This window comes from Mirounga angustirostris, unplaced genomic scaffold (genome assembly GCF_029215605.1).
Source record: "Mirounga angustirostris isolate CCGP_5_RB_7025 unplaced genomic scaffold, mMirAng1.0.hap1 SCAF_11, whole genome shotgun sequence".
NCBI classification, from domain to species: Eukaryota; Metazoa; Chordata; class Mammalia; order Carnivora; family Phocidae; genus Mirounga; species Mirounga angustirostris.
Window position 1 is genome coordinate 127336205 of NW_026991719.1, and position 21583 is coordinate 127357787.

Sequence of the window (21583 nt, forward strand, 5' to 3'; positions counted from 1 at the left end):
TTTTCCAGAGTGGCTGTACCAGCTTGCATTCCCACCAACAGTGTAAGAGGGTTCCCCTTTCTCCACATCCTTGCCAACATTTGTTGTTTCCTGACTTGTTAATTTTAGCCATTCTGACTGGTGTGAGGTGGTATCTCATTGTGGTTTTGACTTGTATTTCCCTGATGCTGAGTGATGTTGAGCATTTTTTCATGTGCTTTTTGACCATTTGTATGTCTTTGGAGAAATGTCTGCCCATGTCTTCTGCCCATTTTTTGACTGGATTATTTGCTTTCTGGTTGTTGAGTTTGATAAGTTCTTTATAGATTTTGAATACTAACCCTTTATCTGATAAGACATTTGCAAATATCTTTTCCCATTCTGGTAGGTTGTCTTTTGGTTTTGTCGACTTTCCTTTGCTGTGCAAAAGCTTTTTATCTTGATGAGGTCACAATAGCTCATTTTTGCCTTTGTTTCCCTTGCCTTTGGAGATGTGTCTAGCAAGAAGTAGCTGCGACTGAGGTCAAAGAGGTTGTTGCCTGTGTTCTCTTCTAGGATTTTGATGGTGTCCTGTCTCACATTTGGGTCTTTCATCCATTTAGAGTTTATTTTTTGTGTACGGTGTAAGAAAATTCTTCTACTTGTGGCTGTCCAGTTTTCCCAGCACTATTTGGTGAAGAGACTTGTCTATTTTTCCATTGGATATTCTTTCCTGCTTTGTGAAAGATTAGTTGACCATAGAGTTGAGTATCCATTTCTGGGTTCTTTATCCTGTTTCATTGATCTATGTGTCTGTTTTTTTGCCAGTATCATACTGTCTTGATTACAGCTTCAGTAGAGCTTGAAGTCCAAAATTGTGATGCCACCAGCTTTGGTTTTCTTTTTCAACCTTACTTCAGCTATTCAGGGTCTTTTCTGGTTCCATACAAATTTTAGTATTATTTGTTCTAGCTCTGTGAAAAATGATGATGGTATTTTGATAGGGATTGCATTGAATATATAGATTGCTCTGGGAAGCATAGACATTTTAACAATATTTGTTCTTCCAATCCATGAACATGGAATGTTTTTCCATTTCTTTGTGTCTTCCTCAATTTCTTTCATGAGTTTTATACTTTTCAGAGTACCGATCCTTTACCTCTCTGGGTAGGTTTATTCCTGGGTATCTTATGGTGTTTGGTGCAACTGTAAATGGGATTGATTCCTTAATTTCTCTGTCTTCTGTCTCATGGTTAGTGTATAGAAATGCAACTGATTTCTGTGCATTGATTTTGTATCCTGCAACTTTGCTGAATTCCTGTATGAGTTCTAGCAATTTTGGGGTGGAGTCTTTTGGGTTTTCCACATGGAGTATCATGTCATCTGTGAAGAGTGAGAGTTTGGCTTCTTCTTTGTCGATTTGGATGCCTTTCATTTCTTTTTGTTGTCTGATTGGTGAGCCTGGGACTTTTAGCATTATGTTGAACAACAGTGGTGAGAGTGGGCATCCCTGTTGTGTTCCTGACCTTAGGGGAAAAGCTCTCAATTTTTGCCCATTGAGAATGATATTCTCTGTGGGCTTTTCATATATGGCTTTTATGATATTGTGGTATGTTCCTTCTATCCCTACACTGTGAAGAGTTTTAATCAAGAAAGGATGCTGTACTTTGTCAAATGCTTTTTCTGCATCTATTGAGAGGCTCAAATTGTTCTTGTCCTATCTTTTATTAATGTAGTGTATCACATTGATTTGCAGATGCTGAACCACGCTTGCAGCCCAGGAATAAATTCCACTTGGTCATGGTGAATAATCCTTTTAATGTATTGTTGGATCCTATTGGCTAGTATCTTGGTGAGAATTTTGGCGTCCATGTTCATCAGGGATATTGGTCTGTAATTCTCCTTTTTGGTGGGATCTTTGGTTTTGGGATCAGGGAAATGCTGGCCTCTAGAGTTTGGAAGTTTTCCTTCATTTCTATTTTTTGAAACAACTTCAGAAGAATAGGCATTAATTCTTCTTTAAATGTTTGGCCATCTGGCCCTAGACTCTTGTTTTTTGGGAGATTTTTGATTACTGATTCAATTTCTTTGCTGGTTATGGGTCTGTTCAGGTTTTTATTTCTTCCTGGTTCGGTTTTGGTAGTTTATATTTCTAGGAAAGTATCCATTTCTTCCATTTGCCTAATTTGTTGGCAGATAGTTGCTCATAATATGTTCTTATAATTGTATTTCTTGTGTGTTGGTTATGATCTCTCCTCTTTCATTCGATTTTATTAATTTGGGTCCTTTCTTTTTTCTTTTTGGTAAGTCTGGCCAGGGGTTTATCGATCTTTCTTTCAGAGAACCAGCTCCTAGTTTCATTGATCTGTTCTGCTATTCTTTTGGTTTCTATTTCATTGATTTCTGCTCTGATCTTTATTAAATCTCATCTCTTGCTTGGTTTAAGCTTTATGTGCTGTTCTTTCTCCAGCTCCTTTAGGTGTAGGGTTAGGTTGTACATGTGAGACTTTCCCTGTTTCTTGAGAAAGGCTTGTATTGCTATGTACTTCCTTCTTAGGACCACCATTGCTGTATGCCAAAGGTTTTGAATAGTTGTGTTTTCATTTTCATTTGTTTCCATGCATTTTTTAAATTCTTGTTTAATTTTCTGGTTGTGACCCATTCATTCTTTAGTTGGATGCTCTTTAGCCTCCATGTATTTGAGTCCTTTCCGACTTTCCTCTGGTGATTGAGTTCTAGTTTCAAAGCATTGTGGTCTGAAAATATGCAAGGAATAATCCCAGTCTTTTGGTACCAGTTGAGACCTGATTTGTGAGCCAGTATGTGTTCTATTCTGGAGAATGTTCCATGGGCACTCGAGAAGAATGTGTATGCTCTTGCTTTAGGAGGCAATGTTCTGAATATATCTGTGAAGTCCATCTGGTCCAGTATGTCATTCAAAGTCCTTGTTTCCTTGTTGATCTTCTGCTTAGATGATCTGTCCATTGCTGTAAGTGGGGTGTTAAAGTCCCTACTCTTACTGTGTTATTGTGAATAAGTTTCTTGAATTTTGTTATTAATTGTTTTATATAATTGGCTGCTCCCAAGTCAGGAGGATAAATATTTACAATTGTTAGCTCTTCTTGTTGCATAGAACCTTTAAGTATGATATAGTGTCCTTCCTCATCTCTTATTAGAGTCTTTGGTTTAAAATCTTATTTGTCTGAAAGAAGGATTACTTTTTTTTCCATCTCCATTATAGCATGATAAATGGTTCTCCACCTCCTCACTTTCAATCTGGAGGTGTCTTTGGGTCTAAAATGAGTCTCTTGTAGACAGCATATCGACGGGTCTTATTTTTTATCCAATCTGCTACCCTTTGTCTTTTGATTGGAGCATTTTAGCCCATTTACATTCAGAGTAACTACTGAAAGATATGAATTTAGTGCCATTGTATTACCTGTAAAGTCACTGTTACTGTATATTGTCTGTTCCTTTCTGGTCTGTGTTACTTTTAGGCTCTGTCTTTGCTTACAGGATCCCTTTTAATATTTCTTGCAGGGCTGGTTTAGTGATCACGAATTCTTTTAGTTTCTGTTTTTCCTGGAAGCTCTTCATCTCTCCTATTCTTTTTTTTTTTTTAAGATTTATTTATTTATTTGAGAGAGCAAGAATGAGAGAGAGAGAGTACATGAGAGGGGGGAGGGTCAGAGGGAGAAGCAGGCTCCTCGCTGAGCAGGGAGCCCGATGCAGGACTCAATCCAGGGACTCCAGGATCATGACCTGAGCCGAAGGCAGTCGCTTAACCAACAGAGCCACCCAGACGCCCTTTTTTTTTTTTTTTTTTTTAAGATTTTATTTATTTATTTGACAGAGACACAGCAAGAGAGGGAACACAGGCAGGGGGAGTGGAAGAGGGAGAAGCAGGCTTCCCGTGGAGCAGGGAGCCTGATGCGGGGCTCGATCCCAGGACCGTGGGATCATGACCTGAGTCGAAGGCAGACGCTTAATGACTGAGCCACCCAGGCGCCCCTCTCTCCTTTCTGAATGACAGCCTTGCTGGATAAAGTATTCTTGGCTGCATGTTTTTCTCATTTAGCACCCTGAATATATCATGCCAGTCCTTTCTGGCCTGCCAGGTCTCTGTGGCTAGGTCTGCTGCCAGCCTTATGTGTCTACCTCTGTAGGTTAAGGACCTATTTATTGTCCTGAGCTGCTTTCAGGATTTTCTCTTTGTCTCTGAAATTTGCAGCCTTCACTATTCTATGTCGAGGTGTTGACCTATTTTTATTGATTTTGAGAGGGTTTCTCTGTGCCTCCTGGACTTGGATGCCTGTTTCCTTCCAGATTAGGGAAGTTCTCAGCTATAATTTGCTCAAATATACCTTCTGCCACCCCCTTCCTCTTCCTCTGGAACCCTAATTATTCTAATATTGTTTCACTTTATGGTATTGCTGATCTTTTGACTTCTCCCGTTGTGATCCAGTAGTTGTTTCTTTCTTTACCTCAGTTTCTTTATTCTCCATCGTTTTATCTTCCATCACTGATTCTGTCTTCTGCCTTGTTTATCCTAGTAGTTAGAGCCTCCATTTTTTATTGATTCTCATTAATAGCCTTTTTTATTTTGACTTGATTAGATTTTAGTTTTTTTATTTCTCCAGAAAGGGGTTCTCTAGTGTCTTCTATGCTTTTTTCAAGCTCAGCTAGTATCTTTATAATCGTTATTTTGAATTCTAGCTCTGACATTTTATAATATCCATATTTGTTAAGTCTCTGGCAGTTAGTACTGCCTCTTGTTCTTTTTTCTGGGGTGAGTTTTTTTGTCTTGTCATTTTGTCCAAAGAAGAATAGATGGATGAGAGAACAAAATACAAAAATATCAACCATGACCCCAGCAAAATATACAGTAAACAAATCAGAAGAGATCAGTAACCAAAAAAGAAAAAAAGGAAAACAGAAAGAGAATATGATCAAAGAGGTGGACAGAACAGGGTAACACACTAGGTCCTCGGTGTATTTTGGTCTTTTAGAAGAAACTAGATCCTAAATGATAAAGGAAGAAAAACTTCTATATATACAAAAATATAATTGAATATGATGAAAGGAAGCCAAAAATGAAGAATATATATAGATAGATAAAATATAAACGTAAAAATAAAATTAAAAAAGACTTAAAAAAGAGTTGATAACATAAGAAACTAGTTGAAAAGTAAAAAAAAAGAAAGAAAAGAAATTTTAAACTGAAAGACTAAAGAATCATGAGAAAAAAATCTCAAAATCTATATACTATTTTTCCCTAGTTCTGGAGTTTTGCAGTTCTGTGTGATCTGTAAACTTGGTATTAGCCAGATGTTCCTGCTGGTCTTCTGTGGGGGGGCCAGTTTTGCTAATTCTCAGGTGTCTTTGCCTGGGCCGAGTTGCACCACCCTTGCCAGGGCTTAGTGTGAGCTGCTCCAGATTGCTCTATGTGGCTTTTGTTCCCTGAAGGCCTTCCATGTCACTTTAGAGGATGAAAATAAAAATGGTGGCGTCCAGTTCTCCAGCCCCAGAGCTGAATGATCCCAGCCCCCACTCTTCATTATGCCCTCAGGGAAAAGCAGTCAATCAGTTTTGTCTCCCTGGTTTCCATCCACACTCTGTTCACCCAGCCTGTGACCAAGCGTTTTTATCTCAGGCACCGACCCCTTTTTGGGTCTCCAAATCCTGCAGATTCCTGTGGCACTCACCCATGCCGGTCCTCCCTGGGGGAAGGAGGAGGGTCTTGCTGTGGTTCTGCTGCTTGCTGGGCCCCTGCTCGAAGAGCAGTCACCTGATCGTGTCGTGGTTGCTGGTTTATGGCAAAACTGAGCTGAAAGCCCACTCATAGGCTCACTGATTGCAGCCGGCTTCCCTGCTCTAATGCTTGCAATCTCTGCCGCACTCAGGCACCCCCGTTCTTTCTGTGACCCCGGGGATCCTGAGACCACACTGCCCCACCTGGGATTCTGCCCTACTTCACCACCTGAGTGCGTTTCAGGCAGGGAAGTCCTTCACTGGAGCAGATTTCTAGAAGTTCCAATTTTGCAGTCCACTGCTATATCACTTTCAGGTAGCTCGCTGATTGAGGCTCCCTCCCCCCACAGCTTATTTTCCTTTATGTTGGTTCATATTCACTTCTCCATACCTCCTACCTTGCAAAAAGTGGTTGTTTTTCTATTTGTAGAATTGCAGTGATCCTTTCCTTAGATCTCAGATGAGTTCACAGGTGTTCAGAATGATTTGACAGCTATCTAGCTGAATTCCAGGGACAAGATAAAACTAGGATATGCTACTCCTCTGCCATCTTCCTCCTTCTCAGCCTCTTGTGCTGTGGTTATCTGATTTTGATATCAGTAAAACTGGCCTCATAGGATGAGTTGAGAAGTGTTCCCTCCACTTCTATTTTGGAAGAGTTTTTGAAAAATTGGTATTAATTCTTCTTGAAATGTTTGGTAGAATTCACCTTTGAAGTGATATGGACATGGGCTTCTCCTTCTGCAAAGTTTAAAAATTACAGATTCAGAGCTTCCAGTCCAACATGGTGACGTAGGGGAGGATCCTGATCTCACCTCCTCCATGGAACACACCGAATTACACCTATTTACAGAGCAGTTCCTCCTGAGGAGGAACTGAGGGCCACCTGAACAGCTTCCACACAACAAAAGATAGAATAGCAAAACAACAGCAGGAGAGATGGAGACACAGTAATGCAGGGAACCCCTACCCCAGATGCTGCGAACTGCAGTGGTAAGAGATAGTACTGAGGGACTGGGAGCACAGTCATCTGTCCTTGGGCACAGGAGAAAAGCCATGGTTTAAAAGAGAAACTAGCTCATAAAATAGAACTAGAACTCCAGCAAACAACAGAATAGCTGGTGGAACTCTCCGGGTCAGAGGGACTGGTGAGCGACATGGTTTGTGCTCCCCCTTCCCCTTGAAAGCACTGACCCGAGCAGTCTGGACACCATAGCCAGTTTGAGGTTTCAGTGAGCCCCAGGTCCCTTACCTCATATCCGCCCTGAACTCCTGGGGCACAGAAAAAACACAGTTTAAAAGATCAATTAGCATATAAAAGAGCCAGCACTAGAACTCCACCAAATGGTGAGGGAGCTGCTGGAACACTCTCTGGATGGGAGAGGCTGACAGCCATGGTCTATTCTCTCCATTCCCACCTTGAAAGCACAGACCAGTACACAGTCTTGGCATCAAAATTGGTCTGCTTTGCCTCAGTGAGCCCAAGGCCAGCCCCAGCCGTCCCACCAAGGTGGCCACAGAGCAGTGCACGCTGGGATACCCCCGGTTAGTGCTCAGTACAGCTCCAGCCATTGTGCCAAGGTGACACAGGTGCAAGGCACCCAGAACACTCCAGGATCACAACACTTTGGCTTCAGATGCCTTGCTAGGGAGCCTCCAATGCAGAGTGCTCTGGAACCTCCTGTCTGATGTCTGCTTTAGATCCAGCTGCCCCACCAAGGCACCCCTGTGTGGAGCACCCCATAACATCCCTGTCCATGCCAGCCTCAGCTCCATTCACCTGGGCAAGGCATCCACTACGTCAAGCACCCCAGGACACCCCAGCTTGCACCCACTTCAGCTTCAGCTGTCCTGCCAGGGCACACTTCGTGGGGAGAGCCTAGGGACCACACCAGTCCATGTCCACTTCAGCTTTAGCCATCCTGTCAGGATGCCCCCTGCATGGAACACCCCAAGACCCCCTGACACGTACCCTACCTTGGCTCCAGTTGCCCTTCCAGTGTACCCTCTGTGAAGAGTCCTGGAACATCCTGGTTTATATCCACTTCAGCTTCAGCTATCCAGCCAAGATGTCTTCTGTGCATAGATGTCCAGGACCCCCCAGCTTGCATCCATTTCAACTTCAGCTAATCCTGTCAGGGCACCTTCTGTATGGAGAGCCCAGGGACCTTCCGGCCCACACACAGCCTCAGCTCCAGCCACCTTGCCAGGGCACCCCCATATGGAAAACTTGAACTACCCTGGATAGCACCCACCTGCTGTGTGGAGAGCCCAGGGACCATACTGACCTGTACCTACTTCAAGCTTTAGCTTTCCTGCCAGGGCGCCCACTCTGTGGAGAGCCCTGGGACCCCCAACCCATGCCGGCCACAGCTCCAGCCGGCCAGCAGGAATCACCAAGCATACACAGTCTACACGGGACAACCAGACACAAGACCATTCCTTCAATTTTAGAAGTAGCTGTTCTGCCTAATGCATAGAAACAAACATAGTTAAACTAAATGGGGGAAATAAGGCAACATGCTCCAAAAGAAACAAGACAAAACATCAGTAAGATAATGAAATGGAGATAAACAACATACCTGATAAAACATTTAGAGTAATGATTGTAAAGATGCTCACCGGTCTGACGATAAGAGTGGAAGAACTCAGTGAAAGCTTTAATAAAGATATATAAAATATAAAAAAGAACCAATCAGAGGTGAAGAATACAGTAACTGCAATAAAAAATACCCTAGGGGGAATCAACAGATTAGTGGATGCAGAAGAACATATCAGTGATCTGGAAGACAGGGTAATGGAAAGCACCTAAAGCAAATAGCAAAAAGAGAAAAGAATAATTTGAAAACGTGGGGATAGGTTAAGGGATCTCTTGGAGACATCAAGCAAGCACATGTTCACGTTATAGGGATCCCAGAAGAAGAAGAAGAGAGAAAGGGACAGGAAACTTACTTGAGGAAATAATAGTTGGAAACTTCAGTAACCTAGGGAAGGAAATAGACATCCCGTTTCAGGAAGCACCAGAGAATTCCAAACAGAATGAACTGAATGAGGTCCACACCATGACACAAAGTAGTTAAAATGTCAAAGATTAAAGATAAAGAGAGAACTTTAAAAGCAACATGATGGAAGCAAAAACTTACCTACAAGGGAAACCCTATTTTTCAGGAGAAACTTTGCAGGCCAGAAGGGAGTGAAATGGTATATTAAAAGTGCTGAAAGGAAACCAAAAACCTACAATCAAGAATACTCTATCTGTCAAGGTTATCATTAATAATCGAGGAGAGATAAAGAATTTCCCAGACAAATAAAAGTTAAAATGAGTTTATCACCACTAAACCAGGCTTACAAAAACTGTTAAAGGGACTTCTCTAAGTGGAAAAGGCCAGAAGTAGACATAAGAAAATTATGAATAAAAAGATGTGAAATATGGCAGCATATACATAAAATGTGGAGGAGGAGTTAAAAAATGGTTTTTTTTAGAAAGTGTTTGAACCTAGATGACCGTCAACTTAATATAGACTGTTATATACTTAGGATGTTACCTCATGGTAACCACAAACTCAGAACCTGTAAGAGATACACAAAAAATAGAAAGCCACACATAACAGTACAGAAACTCCTCAATGACAGAGAAGGAGCGAGAAAAGAAGAAAGGAACAGAGAACTACAAAATCAACCAGAAAACAATTAACAAAATGGCAATAAGTATATAGCTATGAATAATTACTTTAATTATAAATGGCCTACGTGCTCCAATCAAAAGATATACGGTGGCAGAATGGATTAAAAAGAACACAAGACCCATTTTTATGCTGCCAACCAGAGACTCACCTCAGATCTAAAGACACATACAGTCTGAAAGGATGAGAAAACATTTACCATGAAAATGGAAGTGGGGGAAAAACGTCCTGGCTAACAATACTTATATCAGGCAAAATAGGCTTTAAAACAAAGACTGGCAGAACAAACTCCACAACTAAAGGCAGAGAAGAGACCACATTGAAGACGGTAGTAAGAGGGGAGATGTGGTGGGGCGTGAAATGGACTACAGCAATCTGTGGTGGGTAGGGAAGGGAGCCATGGGTGAAGCAGAGAGAAAAATAGACTATCACACCGGGAACCCTGCATGGGGAAGACGAATCCACATAACATTTGGCTTTGAAAGCTAGAAGGGCCGAATTTCATGAGTTCTCATAACCGTGAGACTTAAGGCCTGGAATTTTAAAAATTGGGGCTCAGTTCTGGAAGAGCCTGGAGGGTAAGAGTAAACTGAGTCCCCCACCCTTAAAGAGACAACACAGTGAACAGCCTGTGGAGATACAGCATAGAAGCAGCAGTTTGGAAAATGCATGGGACACATGGGAGGAAGAGTAGTCTACTCATTTCAGAGTGTGTCCCATGAAGCAGGGATGGCTGACAGACTTTTCCAGGAACAAAGTAGCTTGCAGGCATCATCTTCCATCCCCACACCCCAGCATAAACAAATGAGAACAGTCTTTGGGAACTCAATGACTCCATCAAGCATAATACTCACATTAAAGGGATCCCAGAAGAAGGTGTAGAAAATGTATCTGAAGAAATAATAGCTGAAAACTTTTCCTAATCTGGGAAAGGAACCATCCAGATGCAGGAAGCAGAGAGGTCCCCCGAAAAAATCATCCCAAGGAGGTCCACACCAAGATACATAGTAACTAAAATGGCAGAAAGTAGTGATAAAGAGAATTTTAAAAGCAGCAGAACAGAAGACAGTGACACACAAGGGAAACCCCATAAGTGTATCATCTAATTTTTCAGCTGAAACTTGCAGGCCAGATGGGAATGGCATGATAAATTCGAAGGGCTGAAAAGAAAAAATCTGCAGCCTAGAATGCTCTGTTTAGCAAGGCTATCATTCGGACTAGGAGAGAGAAAGTTTCCCAGAAACAAAAGCTGAAGAAGTTCATGACCACTAAACCAGCCCTATAGGAAATATTAAAGTGGACTCTGAGTGGAAAGGAAAGACCATAATTAACAGTAGGAAAAGTAGGAAACCAAAAGCAGTACAAATAAGTATATCTGTAAAAATCAGTCAAGAGATTCACAAAAGGATGTAAAATATGACATTATATACGTAAAGCATGGAGGAGGGAAGAGGAGTGGAGAATGGGTTCACACTTAAATGACCATCAACCTCATATAGACTGCTATATGCAGAAGATATTATATACAAACCTAATGGCACAAATCAAAAACCAGTAATAGATATGCAAAGAATAAAGAGAAAGGAATGCAAGTATATCACTAAGGAAAGCCAACAAACTATGAAAGAAGAGAGGATCAGAGAACTAGAAAAACAACCATAAAACAAGTACCAAAATGGCAATAAGTACATATCTATCAGTGATTACTTTTAATGTAAATGGACTAAACATTCCAATCAAAAGATATAGGGAGACAGAGTGGTTAATAAAATAAGAACCATCTGTATGCTGCCTGTAAGAGACTCATTTCAGACCTAAAGATACGTGCATACTGAAAGTGAGGGGATGGAGCAACATTTATCATGCAAATGGATGTCTAAAGAAAGCCAGAATAGTAATAATTATATCAGAAAAACTAGACTTTAAAGCAAAGACTGTAACAAGAGACAAAGAAGGACACAATATAATAATAGAGGGGAAAACCCAATAAGAAGATATAACAATTATAAACATTTATGCACCCAACATGGGAGCACCCGAATACATAAAACATAAAGGAACTAATTGGTAGTAATACAACATGCCACTCACATCAATGGACATCATCATTCAGAAAGTCAACAAGGAAACCATGGCTTTGAATGACACACTGCAACAAATGGATTTAACAGATATATTCAGAACATACCATCCGAAAACAGCAGAATACACATTCTTTTCAAGTGCACAGGGAACGTTCTCCAGAATAGATCACATATTAGGTCACAAAACAAGTCTCAACAAATGAAAAAAGATCGGAGTCATACCTTGTATCTTTTTTGACCACAAGGCTATGGAACTAGAAGTCAACCACAAGAAAAAAATCTGCAAAGACCACAGATATATGGAGGTTAAATGACATGCTACTAAATAATAAATGGGTCAACCAAGAAGTCAAAGACGAAATCAGAAATTACATGGAGAGAAATGCAAATGAAAATAAAAGGGTCCATAATCTTTGGGATGCAGTAAAAGCAGTTCTCAGAGGGAATTTTATAGCAATATAGGCCTACCTCAAGAAGCAAAAAAATCTCAAGTAAACAACCTAACCTTACACCTAAAGGAGCTAGTGAGAGAGCAAACAAAACCCAAAACCTGCAGAAGGAAGGAAATAAGGATTAGAGCAGAAATAAATGAAGTGAAAAGTTAAAAAAAACAACAACCAGTAGAACAAATCAAAGACACAAGCAGTTTCTTGGAAAATATCAGAGAGAGAGAGAGCGCAAATAATTCAGAAATGAAGGAGGAGAAATAACAACTGGCACCACAGAAATACAAATAATTGTAAGAGAATATTATGAAAAATTATATGCCAACAAACTGGGCAATCTGGAAGAAATGGACAAATTCCTAGAAACAACCTACCAAAATTGAAGCAGAAAGAAATTGAAAATTTGAACAGATCAGTTACCAACAATGAAGTTGAATCAGTAATGAAAAAACTCCCAACAGACAAAAGTCCAGGACCAGACAGCTTCACAGGGGACTTTGTACCAAACATTTAAGGAAGAGTTAATACCTATTCTTCTCAAACTTTTCCAAAACATAAAACAGGAAGGAAAGTTTCCAAATTCATTCTCTGAGGCCAGAATTACCCTGATACCAAAACCAGATAAACACACCACAAAAGAGAACTACAGACCAATATCTCTCATGGACATAGATAAAAAAGTCCTCAACAAAATACTAGCAAACCAAATCCAACAATACATTAAAGAAATCATTCACCACACACAAGTGGGATTTATTCCTGGGCTGCAAGGGTCGCTCAGTATTCACAAATCAGTTAATGTGCTACATCCTATCAAGAGGAGAAAAGATAAAAATAATGTTATCATTTCAAAGGATGCAGAAAAAGCATTTGAAAAATAACATCCATTCATGATAAAAACCCCCGACAAAGTAGTTTTAGAGGGAACATACTTCAACATTCTAAAGGCCTTATGCTCACAGGTAGCATCATCCTCAATGGGGAAAAATTGAGAGCTTTACCACTAAGGTCAGGAATAAAACAAGAATGTCCACTTTTGCCACTTTTATTCAACATAGTACTGGAAGTCCTCGACAAAGCAATCAGACAACAAAAAGAAATAAAAGGCATCCAAATTAGTAAGGAAGAATCCAAACTTTCAGTCTTTGCAAATGGCATAATACTATATAAAGGAAACCCTAAAGACTCCACCAGAAAACCAGTAGAAATGATAAATGAATTGAGTAAAGTTGCAAGATACAAAATCGATGTATAGAAATCTCTTGCCTTTCTATACATTAATATTGAAGCAGCAGAAAGAGAACTTAAGAAAACAATCCTTTTTACAATTGCACCAAACATAATAAAATTCCTAGGAATAAACTGAACCAAAGAGGTGAAAGACCTGTACTCTGAAAACTGTAAAACATTGAAAGAAATTGAAGATGACACAAAGAAATTGAAAGACATTCCATGCTTATGGATTGGAAGAAGAAATACTGTTAAAATGTCTATAATACCCAAAGCAATCTACAGAATTAATGCAATCCCTATCAAAATACCAAAAGCATTTTTCACAGGAGTAGAACAACCAGTCCTAAAATTTGTATGGAATCACAAAAGACCCTGAATAACCAAAGTAATCTTGAAAAATAAAAACAAAACTGGAGGTATCTCAATTCCAGACTTCAAGATATATTACAGAGCTATAGTGATCAAAACAGTATGGTACTGCCACAAAAATAGACATATAGATCAATGGAACAGAATGGAGAGCCCAGAAATAAACCCACAATTATGTGGTCAAATAATCTTTGGCAAAGGAGGCAAGAATATGCAATGGAGAAAAAGTCTCTTTGACAAGTGGTGGGAAAACTGGACCTCTTCCTTACACTATACACAAAAGTAAGCTCAAAATGGATTGAGTTAAATGTGAGACCTGAAACTATAAAAATCGTAGAGAAGAGCACAGGCAGTATGTTCTTTGACATTGACTGTAGCAACATCCTTCTAGATAATGTCTCCTGAGGCAAGGGAAACAAAAGCAAAAATAAACTATCGAGACTTCATCAAAATAAAAAGCTTCTGCCCTGAGAAGGAAAGAACAAAACTAAAAGACCGCTTACTGAATGGAAGAAGATCTTTGCAAATGACATATCTGTTAAAGGGTTTGTTCCAAAATATATTAAAGAACTTCTAGAACTCAACACCAAAAAACCCTAAGTATTAAAAAACGGGCAGAAGACATGAACAGACATTTTTCTAAAGAAGACATCCAGATGGCCAACAGACACCTGAAATGATCTCAACATCATTGATCATCAGGGAAATGTGAATCAAAATTACAGTGGGATTATCACCTAACACAAGTCAGAATGGTTAAAATAAAAAAAAAACACAAAGTGTTGGATGAGGATGTGGATAAAGAGGAAGCCTTTTGCACTCTTGGTGGGAATGCAAACTGGTGCAGCCACTGTGGAAAACACTATGGAGGATTCTCAAAAAGTTAAAAATAGAACTATCCTATTATTCTTAATTGCACTACTGTGTATTTACCTAAAGAATATAAAGCACCAGTTTAAAGGGATATATACATGCCTGTGTTTATAGCAGCATTATTTACAATAGCCAAACTATGAAAGCAGCCTAAGTGTCCATCAATAGATGAATGGATAAAGGTGTTACACACACACACACACACACACACAGAGGAATATTATTCAGCCATAAAAAATGCAGTTTTACCATTTGCAATAACATGGATCAATCTAGAGAGTATAATGCTAAGCAAAATATGCCAGAGAAGGACAGATACCATATGATTTCACTCATATGTGGAATTAATAAACAAAACAAATGAACAAAGGGAAAAAAGGAGATAAACCAAAAAACATACTCTTAACTATAGTGAACAGATGACTACTACTAGGGAGGTGGATGATGGGGTGTGAATCAGGTGAAGGGGATTAAGAGTATAATATCTTTTTTTAAAAAAGATTTTATTTATTCATTTGAGACACAGAGATATGGAGAGAGAAAGAGCATGAGCAGAGGGAGAGGCAGAGGGAGAGGCAGAAGCAGGCTTCCTGTTGAGCCAGGAGCCCGATGCGGGGTTCGATCCCAGGACCCTGGGATCAGGACCTGAGCCGAAGGTGGATGCTTAACCATCTGAGCCACCCAGGTGCCCCGAGTGTAATTGTCTTGATGAGCACTGAGTAATATATGGAACTGTTGAAACACTGTATTGTACGCCTGAAACTTATAACACTGTATTATCTATACTGGAATTAAATTTTTTTTTAATTTAAAAGAATAAAAAGAGAGGACTGAAATAAATAAAATCCGAAATGAAAAAATAACTGACACCACAGTAATAAAAAGATTACAGTAGAGTACTACAAAAAAATATATGCCTAGAAATTGGACAACCTAGAAGAAATGGGTAAATTGTAAATATTTTGTTTTTAAAGATTTTATTTATTTGAGAGAGAGAGAGAGCATGAGAGGGGTGAGGGGCAGAGGGAAAAGCAGACTCCCTGCTGAGCAGGGAGCCCAATGCGGGACTCGATCCTGGGACTCCAGGATCATGACCTGAGCTGAAGGCAGTCTCTTAAGCAACTGAGCCACCCAGGTTCCCAGAAATGGGTAAATTCTAGAAACATATTACAAAATTCCAAAACTGAGTTAGGAAGAAATAGAAAATCTGAACAGACCAATTACTAGTAACAAAATTGAATCAGTAATCAGAAACCTACCAAAAATGAAAAATTCAGGATCAGATGAATTCTACCAAACATTTAAAGAAGAGTTAATACCCATTCTCTTCCAACTATTCCAAAAAATAGAAGAGGAAGGAACTCCAAATACATTCTACGAGGCCAGCATTACCCTGATACCAAAACCAAAGACATCAGAAAAATAGAAAACAGATCAGTATCTCTGATGAATATAGATTCAGAAATCCTCAACAAAATATTAGTAAACCATATCCAACAATACATTAAAAGGATCATTACCACGATCAAGTGGGATTGATCCTGGAGATGCAAGGATGGTAGTATATTTATAAATCAGTGTGATACACCACATCAATAAAACAAAGGATAAAAATCATATGGTTATTTCAAAAGAGGCAGGAAAAGCATTTGACAAAATTCAATATCCATTCACTATAAAACTGAAACAGTGGTTTTAGAGGGAACATACCTCAAATAAAGGCATATATGACAAATCCATAGCTAACATCATGCTCACTGGTGAAAATTGCAGCACTTTAAGATCAGGAACAAGACAGGAACGTCCACTCTCACCACCTTTTTTTAAAGATTTATTTATTTTAGAGATCGAGAGAGAGAAGGGTCGGAGGCAGAGGGAGAATCTAAAGCAGACTCAGCACTGAGCACAGAACCCGATGTGGGGCTTGATCTAACAAATAAAGGCATATATGACAATCCTATGGCTAACATCGTGCTCACTGGTGAAAATTGCAGCACTTTAAGATCAGGAACAAGACAAGAACCTCCACTCTCACCACCTTTTTTTAAAGATTTATTTATTTTAGAGATCGAGAGAAGGGGCAGAGGGAGAATCTAAAGCTTCTCAGCACTGAGCACAGAACCCGATGTGGGGCTTGATCTAATAAGTAAAGGCATATATGACAATCCCATAGCTAACATCATGCTCACTGGTGAAAATCGCAGCACTTTAAGATCAGAAACAAGACAGGAACCTCCACTCTCATACCTTTTTTTAAAGATTTATTTTAGAGATCGAGAGAAGGGGCAGAGGCAGAGGGAGAATCTAAAGCAGACTCAGCACAGAAACCAATGTGGGGCTTGATCTCATGACCCTGATATCAAGACCTAAGCTGAAACCAAAAGTTGGACGCTTAACGGACTGTGCCACCCTGGTGCCCCCACTCTCACCACTTTTATTCAACAGACTACTGCAATCAAATAACAAAAAAAAATATGAGGCATCCATATTGGTAAGGAAGAAGTCAAGCTGTGTCTATTTGCAGATGACGTGATACTATACATAGAAAACCCTAAGGACTCCAACAAAATGTACTAGAAGTAATACAGTAAAATTGTCAGAATACAAAATTAGTACTCAGAAGTCAGTAGTGTGTCTATATGCTTATAACTAAAGTAACAAAGAAATTAAGAAAACAATTTCATTTGCAGTTGTGCCAAAAAAAAAAAAAATACCTAGGAATAAACTTGCCCAAGGAGGTGAAAAACTTGTACTCTGAAAACTATAAAACATTTCTGAAAGAAATTGAAGACAACATAAGCAAACAAAGATATTATTCCCTGCTTATGGATTGGAAGAATTAATATTGTTAAAATGTCCATACTACTCAAAGCAATCTACAGATTCAGTACAATCCCTATCAAAATACCAATAGTATTTTTCACAGAATTAGAACAAGTGATACTAAAATTTGTATGGAACTACAAAAGACTGAATAGCCAAAGCAATCTTAAGAAGTGCAAAGGTGGAGGTATCACAATCCCAGATTTCAAGATATATTATAAAGCTATAGTAATCAAAACAGCATGATACTGGCACAAAAATAGACACACAGATCAATGGAACAAAATAGCTCAGAAATAAACCCACACTTATGTGATCAGTTAGTGACAGAAGAGGCTGGAACATACAATGAAGAAAAGAGTGTCTCTTCAAGAAATGGTGTTGGGAAAAGTGGACAAGTACATACATGGAAAAGAATGAAACTGGACCACATTTTTTTTAAATCATACATAAAAAGTAAACTCAAAGACTAAAGAACTCAATGTGAGACCTGAAACCATAAAAATCCTAGAAGAAAGCACCGGCAGTAATTTCTTTGACATTGGCCTTAGCAACATTTTTCTAGATATGTCTCCTGAGGCAAGGGAAAACAAAAGCAAAAATAAACTATTGGGACTATATCAAAATAAAAAGTTTTTGCACAGTGAAGGAAACCATCAACAAAACTAAAAGGCAACCTACAGAATGGGAGAAGAATTTTGCAGATGATATCTGATAAGTGCTTAATATCTAAAATATACAAAGAATTTATATAACTCAACACCAAGAAAACAAATAGTCTGAGTAAAAAATGGGCATAAGACATGAGCAGACATTTTTCCAAAGAAGACATCGAGATGGCCAACAAACCCATGAAAAGATGCTCAACATCACTCATCATCAGGGAAATGCAAATCAAAACTGCAATGAGAGATCACCATACACTGATGAGAATGGCTAATATCAAAAGGACAAGAAATAGCAAGTATCTGTGAGGATGTGGAGAAAAACCCTCATGCAGCATTTGTGGGTATGTAAACTGATACAGCTATTGTCCAAACTATGGAGGTTCCTAAGAGAAAAAAATATGGAAATACCATATGATGCAATAATTGCACTACAGGGTATTTGCCCAAAGGAAATGAAAGCACTAATTGGAAAAGATATATTCATACTTATGTTTATTGCAGCATTATTTACAATAGGAAAGATACAGAAGCAACCTAAGTGTCTATTGATAGATGAATGGATAAAGATGTGGTATGTACATATAATGGAATATTATGCAGCTATAAAGATGATCTCTTGCCATTTGTGACTACATGGATGGACCTAGAGAGTATTATGCTAGGCGAAATAAGTCAGTTAGAAAAAGACAAATACCATTCCATATATGATTTCAGTCATCTATGGAATCTGAACAACAAACGAATATACAAAAAAAAGCAGAGGAGCGCCTGAGTGGCTCAGTAGGTTAAGTGTCTGCCTTCAGCTCAGGTCATGTTCTTGGGGTCCTGGGATTGAGCCCCGCATCGGGCTCCCTGCTCAGCGGGGAGTCTGCTTCTCCCTCCCTCTCTACCCCTCCCCCCCACTTATGCTCTCTGTCTCTCTCAAAATCTTTTTTGCTTTTTTTTGAAAAGATTTTATTTATTTATTTGACAGAGACACAGCGAGAGAGGGAACACAAGCATGGGGAGTGGGAGAGGGAGAAGCAGACTCCTTGCGGAGCAGGGAGCCCAGTGTGGGGCTCGATCCCAAGACGGACCCTGGGATCATGACCTGAGCCAAAGGCAGACGCTTAACGACTGAGCCACCAGGCGCCCCCTAAAATCTTCTTTTCACAAAAATCAGAAATAGACCCATAAGTACAGAGAACAAATGTTTGCCAGATGGGAAGGTGGTGGGGGATGGACAAAATGGGTGAAGGAGAGGGGGAGATACAGGCTTTCAGTTATGAAAATTAATACGTTACAAGGGTGAAAGGTAGAGATAGTCAATGATAGCATAATATGGTGACAGATGTTAGCTACATTTGTGGTAGGCATAGCATAACATAGAGAAGTTGAATCACTGTGTGGTATACCCGAAACTAATGTAACATTGTGTGTCAACTATACTCAAATCTTAAAAATTATAATTATTCAATCTATTTGTTGTAATTATTCAGATTTCCTATTTCTTCTTGAGTCTGTTTTGGTGGTTTATGTCTTTCTAGGAATTTATCCATTTCATCTAAGTTATCTAATGCATTGTCATACTCTTGTTAATAGTATTCTCTTAGGACCCTTTCATTTCTGTGAAGTTGATAGTGATTATTTCAGTAATTTGAATTGTCTGTCTTTTTTTCTTGGTCAGTTTATGCAAGGTTTTATCAATTTTGTTGATCTTTCCCAAAACCTATTTCTGGTTTCATTTATTTTTCTCTGGTGTTTTCTGTTCTGTATTTAATTTTTTCTGCTCTGATTTTTATTTCCTTCTTTCTGTTAGCTTTGGATTTAATATGTTCTTTTTCCAATTCATTAAGGTAGAAAGTTATTAGTATGAAATCTTTTTTTTTTCTTAGCGTGCTCAGGCTACTATAAAAAATTACTGTAGACTGGATAGTTTAACAGAAATTCATTTTCTAACAATTCTGGAGGCTTGAAGTCCAAGATCAAGGTGCCTGCCTAGCTAGATTCTGGTGAGAACTCTCTTCCCAGATTGCAGAAGGCCCCTCTCACTATGTCCTCACATGGTAGAAAGTAAGACAAAGTAAGCTCTCTGGTGTCTCTTCTTACTAGTACACTAATTTCACCATAAGCCATCATGGCGTCATCTAAACCTAATGATACCTTAAAGTCTCCCATCTCCAAATACCATCACGTTAGCGGTTAGGGCTTCAATATATGAATTTCAGAGGGATACAATTCAGTCTGTAACATCTTTCTTCTCTTTAATGTAGGTGTTTACTGCTATAAATTTCCTTCTATGCACTGCTTTTGCTTTATCCCATAAGTTTTCGTTCTGCTACTGATTTCCAGTATCATTCCATTGCTAAGTCCAATAGCTGAGCCCCCCACCACCACCCAAAGTAAGTTTCTAACAACTCTGCTCTTTTTCCTGTATATTGATTACTGTTTCCTGTTTTTTTTGCCATATCTCATAATTTTTTGTTGAAAACTAGATGTTTTAGGTAATGTATTATAGCAACTCTGGGTACTGATTCCCATCCTCCGGGGTTTGTTGTTTGGTTATTTGCTTAGTGACTGGGCTGGACTTTTTCTTTGAACTTTAGTTTTCCCACAGTGTGCAGTCTCTAATGTCATTTCTCAGAGGGATAGCCTTGAGCATGTGTAGTCACACTGGAGTGACACAACTCTGAGTGTCTCTTTTCCTAATCTCCCTGTCAAGCTTCTAGTGCTTGTCTGCCTCTGTTGGTGTCACACCCAGATGTTAGCCTCCACTAACTGTATTTTTTGGTAACAGTTCCCCCAGACATAAATTGATCCAGTGTAATCTAATAGAGCTTCTAATAGAACTTCTGCCCTATGTGTAGGGTTAGGTGAAGGAAAGGAACCTCAGACCTATCGGGCATGCCTTGTGGGAATAGAGCTTCTGCATCATGGAGCTAGGGGTAGGATGGGATGGGAGGAGGAATGTTAATGACTTTCCCCTGCTGGGGAGAAAGCATAGCTTTTGACTGAGACCTGGAGGGAAAGAGCCTCCAGGCTTTAGTTGCCTGGAGTAGAGTTTCTGTCTCAGCTGAGGGATGGAGCAGGTCATGGCTTAAATGCCATAGATTCACTGTTCTTACAAGAATTAGATAATTTTTTTATATATGTTTCTCCATTTGCTGTATGCCCTTAGGATATTCATAGTTTTCAGAGACTTTAAATGTTGATGGCTTCTGTTTTTATAATTTTTCAAGTTACAGTTGTTTTGTTGGAGAGAGGGTCTGTAGAACTCGTCATACTATAATTCTGTAAGTGTCCAACTCTCACTCATTTTGAGGGCTCCATTTTTTAAAACTCTCAGATCATACCCTTAATTTAGGCTTTGCAAACTATAATCCTTGGATCAAATCTGCATAAAGTTTCATTGGAATACCGTGATGCCCATTTATTTTCATATTGTCTATGTTTAACAGAGTTGAGTAATTACGACAGAGACCATTTGGCCCAGGAAGCCTAAAATATTCAGTATCTGGCCTTTTACAGAAAAAAAATGCCAACCCCTACTTTAGTTGATTAGCTTTACTAAAGTCTTTTATTACTTAAAGATAAAAGTGCTTCTGTAGTAAATATGAGTTGTCAAGAATACCAACTATAATTAAAATCAGATTTGGCTTAAAGATAAAAATAGCAGATTTGTAATATAAACATATTTTCTGGTTTTTCCAACATTT

At 39.1% G+C, this 21583-nt stretch overlaps 1 protein-coding gene across 2 annotated transcripts in view; it reads left to right on the forward strand.

The window, feature by feature from the left end:
• VAMP7 (vesicle associated membrane protein 7) overlaps positions 1 to 21583 on the forward strand; it is a 60484-nt gene that overhangs the window by 30782 nt on the left and 8119 nt on the right. The gene's annotated exons all lie outside the window — the stretch shown is intronic.